This window comes from Anoplolepis gracilipes, unplaced genomic scaffold, assembly GCF_047496725.1.
Source record: "Anoplolepis gracilipes unplaced genomic scaffold, ASM4749672v1 Contig18, whole genome shotgun sequence".
NCBI classification, from domain to species: domain Eukaryota; kingdom Metazoa; phylum Arthropoda; class Insecta; order Hymenoptera; family Formicidae; genus Anoplolepis; species Anoplolepis gracilipes.
The window spans coordinates 1,547,107-1,552,398 of NW_027328669.1; the positions used below are offsets into that span (position 1 = coordinate 1,547,107).

Sequence of the window (5,292 nt, forward strand, 5' to 3'; positions counted from 1 at the left end):
GCAGCTCTAATTTTATGTACAAACAAGTATGTATGACATTCCTTTCTGCGCATGCGCTGTGAAGGCGCGTGTTGCACGCATATATATACATACTAAGTATGATAAACAAGCTTATATAAAAGATATAAAATAACTGCACATTTGTATCCCATAATTTAATATTTATATTTCTTACTTTTTTTACTAACACGACATGTGTTCTGACAAGAATTAGAGACCGAAAGCAGGTTAGAAGTACATGTACTGATCATAATGGCGTCGGCACATGTCAGCGCATGCGCAGAAAGGGTCACCTTAGCGATAATAGTATCTCCTCGAACGCGCTCTTAGTACATAAAATTCGAGGACATTTTATATAAGTAAAATCTAGAGAGTTAGCAGTCTATTATATAGAAGTCTGTGATTCCGCATCATGTGATTTCAGCCTTAAAACAAGAACGAACGCGAGGTTAGGATATCTGTCATATCTGGAGTAGGCATAGAAGAACGTTATGTTAGAATATTTTTAATATTTAAATAATAAAGTATTATTTAATAAAATGTAGAAAATAATAAATTATTATTTAAAGAAAAATATTCTTACATAGCGTTCTTCTACAATACCTACTCTAGATACGACAGATATTCTAACCTCTGTTTTAATATCATGATTTGTGTGTTATTAGTATCAATAACATTTAGAAGTACGCGAGTATTTTATCAACGTGAGACAAGTGGATGTTTGTGTAAAACACATTTAAAAGTGAGTATTGTTGTTATGTTTTTATAGTTTATATGTAATTATATAGATTTTGTTACATAAGTTTCATAATTATTTTAATCAATTTTTCCTATTTGCAGTGGATTCTTCGCTAGAAATAAAGCATGCTGTGCAACACAAATACAAGAAGAAAAGAAAATAAAAATTATTCCAGTACGTGGAACCTAAAAGAATCCTGAATTATTATGATGATAATTACACGAGTAAGATATAGTTAACACAAAAGATATCTTCTCATCACACTGCTTATTAATACTGTATCATGTATATTTTCATTTCAGCAGAAGATAATGATAGAGTTATAATAATCAACAAACCAGATTCAAGATGCAGCGAGTGTCAAGAAGGAATCCATTACAAACCATGAGAATCTATTAAGCAAGAACTTAATATTAATGTCTCCGCTAATAAAATCTTGTGTTATGTAATGGAATGATCAATGCCCATTCATTCATCTGCAGAGATTCTTGAAATATTAATGATTTCATACTATTGACATTAGAAGATTTGAAGACATCTTGTACTACTATTAAGTGAATACGTCAGGAAAGGTGCTACTTAACATATACTTAAAGGCAGCACATATTGCATTATATTGTATATTACATATATCTTATGTACATGTAAAAATCTGTTAATTTTTTATTTTTAATTATTTGTTAATTTACATTTATATTAGATAGTATGTTTATACATATAACTTTCTGGAGAAAAGTATCTGTATCGCTTTAATAATTATATTTGTAATAATTATACTTAGAATTTACATGTATGTATGTATCATCTCACATAATGCATATCTTGAAATATGGTGTTAAAATAATAAAATCTTTATAATTGCATATTTATGTGTGTGTGTCTCTCGTATAGTATACTGTCTGTAAACAATTAAGAATTTTACTTTACTCTTTCGTAAATAAAATTTCACATAAGTCGGGGTATCGTGAGATTTTAATTGCGAAAGAGTACACTAAAGTTCTTAATTGTTAACAGGCAGCACACCATACACGAGAAACATTGATATGGAATTATAAAGATATATTTTAATCTAGATTCTAACACTATATTTTAAGATATACATTATGTGAGACAATAGATACATACATGTAAATCCTTAAGCATAATTATTACAAATATAATTACCAAAGTGATATAGATCTATTTCTCCAGAAAGTTACATGTATAAATACACTGTATAATATAAATGTAAATTTTATAAATGATCAAAAATAAAGTATTAACAGATTTTTATATGTACATAAGATACATATAATATATACAATACAATTTGCTGCTCTTAAGTATGACATGCTAAGCGCTACCATTTTTGACCTATTCACTAACAGAATAACAGTACAAGTGGTTCTTTAATCTTCTAACACGTTAATAATATAAAATCATTAATATTTCTGGAATCTCTGTAAAGGAATTAATGAGAGTTGATAATTTCATCACAGAACATAAGATTCTATTAGCGGAGACTATAATATTCAGCTCTCGCATAAAAAATTCTCATGCTTTGTGATGGATGACTTCTTGACATTTGGTACAACTTGGATCTGTGGTTTGCAGATTACCATTCATCGATTACTGTCTTCTGCTAAAATGAAAATAAAAAATAATATAAAATATTATATCGTATCTTATTAATAAATAAGCAGCATTAACTGAAGATGTCATTTGTATGCAATCTTGTGAACCGTGTAATTGCGTTCATAATAATTCAGGCTTCCTTTAAGATTTAACAAACTACAAGAAAATAAAATGAAAATATTTCATAATATGTTTGCACCATATTTATCCCAGCACTTGTGTGTGTTGCACACTATCCATTTTTCAAGCAAAAATTTCACTGTAAATAGAAAAAAAATTGATTAATTAAAAAGGATTAAATATATATGTTACATACTCTTTATTATTACTTATGAACTATGAGAATATAACAATACTCACTTTTAATTGAATATATCTTATAGATATATATCCATTTGTTTCACGTTGCTAAAATACTCGTATATAAGCTTAGATTGCTTATCCAACGTCATATGGTTAGAAGAGTCAACAACCTATATTCTTTCAAATGTTCGATACTAAAACACAAAATATAATAAACAGAGACGAACGCAAGGTTAGGATATCTGTCATACCTGGTGTAGGCATTGTAAAAGAACGTTATATAAAAATACTTTTTATTGAAATAATAATTGATTATTGAAATAATAGAAATATTCTAACAGAGCGTTTATCTAGACATCTACTCCAAGTGACAGATATCTAACCTCGCGTTCGTCCCTGTTTTAATATATTTCGTGTTTTTAGTATTAAACATTTGAAAGCTCTTTACGGGATATTGCTTCTTCTTACGATATGATAAGCAATCTGAGCTAACATACACGAGTATTTTAGCAACGTGAGACAAGTGGATGTATGTGTAAGACAAGTAATTAAAAGTAAGTATTGTTTATGTTATGATGTTTCATAGTGTATAGGTAATAATAAAGGGTATTTAACATAAGTTTAATAATTTTTTAATTAATCAACATTTTTCTATTTACAGAATTTTCGCTAGAAATAATATATGCTGTATAACATACATATCAGTGCTGGGATAATACGGTGTAAATAGGAAATATTTTTATTTTGTTATTTTATTGTTTGTTGAATCTAAAATAAGCCTGAATTACTATGACAGTTGTTCGGTTAGATTTCAGTTATACAGAGAAAGAGAAGACATATCTTGTCTTCACATTGCTTATTAATATTGTATCATTTTTATTTTTATTTTAACAGAAGACGATGATAGATTTATAATAATCAGCAAACCAGATTCAAGATGCACCGAGTGTCAAGAGGGAATCCATTACAAACCATAAGAATCTGTTAAGCGAGAGCTTACTATTAAAGTCTCCGCTAATAGAATTTTGTGTTACGTAATGGAATGATCAACGGTCAGTCACTAATGCAGTGATTGTAAAATCAATAATAGTTTTGTATTATTAACATGTTAGAAAATTGTGTAACATTTGTAACTTTCATGATTTGTAACTTTTTAGTTAGTGAATATATCAGTGAAGATTGTAATTTAGCACTATAGTCAAATGCAACTGTTACGTCCAGACTCGAGAAAAAAAAAGAAAAGAAAGAGATAATGAAAGGACAGAACTTACCCTTGTCGAAACGCGTAAAACCTTAACGCTCTCGACTCGAACGAACTGTACAAGGCCGGACCTGGTCAAAGACCTCGAGGGTCTCTTTTACTAGGTCAGTAGGTCGTTCGTTCGGTGGTCCTTTTTTGGTAAAGGAAGTTAATCCCTGTTACGCGGGACGGGACCTTGTGCGATCTGGGAGTCAGGGAATGTGTTAGAAAGGATTAATAAATTTGATTAGAATTTTTAATATTTTAAATTTTTAGTCATTTATTAAGTAAAAAAAAATCAAATATATATATATATGTATAAGATTCAAAAAATTGGCATTTTAATTAAATTAATTAATTTTATTAATTACTTAAGTGTGTGCGTGCGTGCGTGCGTGCGTGCGTGCGTGCGGGCGTGCGGGCGTGCGGGTGTGCGGGCGGGCGGGCGGGCGGGCGGGCGTGCGTGCGTGCGTGCGTGCGTGCGTGCGTGCGTGCGTGCGTGTGTGTGTGTGTGTGTGTGTGTTCGCGGGTGTTACATTAGTTCGGAGGGACGTCAGTCAGGTAAATTGGAAATGGAAAAATAAAAGGACTTGTTTCCTGACTGGTATTTATACAATAGTATTTAAATTCTAAGAGAAGGGGCAGGAAAAGAATTATGCTTCCTCGAAGGTAATCGTGGAAGGAGGGAATTTCTTCCAGAGAGCCTCTATCGGAACGGCGAGGGGATATCTAAGACCGGGGAGGAACCATGGGATAACGGATCCCGACGGGGGTTGGTTGCAAGGATGGAGTGCAATGTTGTCAAATCAACAGGATCAGGCCCGATTGTATACGAGCCTTTTGGGAGGGGATGTCGGATCCTTGGGAGATTATTTATTAAATATTGGATAGGATCTTGAGGCGGAAGACGAGGAGGTTGTTGGTGTTTAGAATTTTCAGCGTGACTCGCGTTTTCTTTCTCGAGGTCTACGACGACCTCGGCAATGTCACGAAGGGCCTCCCAAATTTCATCCGATTCCTCTTGAGAATCAGGTGAATTGCGGGGGGAAGATGGGGATGAATCTCCCAGGATGATGGTAGAGGCTGGTGAGGGTGGACACGGAGGGGGTTCGGAAGTAGAGGGAGTTTTGTTAGAAGGCCCCGGTAAATCGAGAGACGATGGGGAGGGTTGCTTGTGCGAGGATGATACTACTGGATGTGAAAGGGGAGGGGGATCGATGGGGGTGCGAGGAGAAGGGTCAGGTGAGAGGGGTGGTTTCAGCTCTCTTGAATGAGGAAGAGGGGGATGGGATTCTGCGTGTGTGTGTGATGACTGTTCGCGGAAAATTTGATCTTTTAATTCTATCTTAAGATTAGAAATATTGTTCTTAAAATTATAATTTGCTGTCGCCTGAGC

The 5,292-nt window shown here is 33.2% G+C and overlaps 1 long non-coding RNA gene across 3 annotated transcripts; it reads left to right on the plus strand.

Moving 5' to 3' along the window:
• Positions 1–285: 285 nt before the first annotated feature.
• LOC140675747 (uncharacterized) lies at positions 286–2,541 on the plus strand. Of its 3 annotated transcripts, none has more exons than XR_012048449.1 (4): positions 286–493; positions 666–742; positions 841–963; positions 1,042–2,541. It is a non-coding gene; the product is annotated as an uncharacterized lncRNA (long non-coding RNA). The 3 variants fall into 3 exon arrangements; XR_012048448.1 differs by having other exon boundaries at positions 286–448; XR_012048447.1 differs by lacking the exon at positions 286–493 and having other exon boundaries at positions 515–742.
• The last annotated feature ends 2,751 nt before the right edge of the window (positions 2,542–5,292 follow it).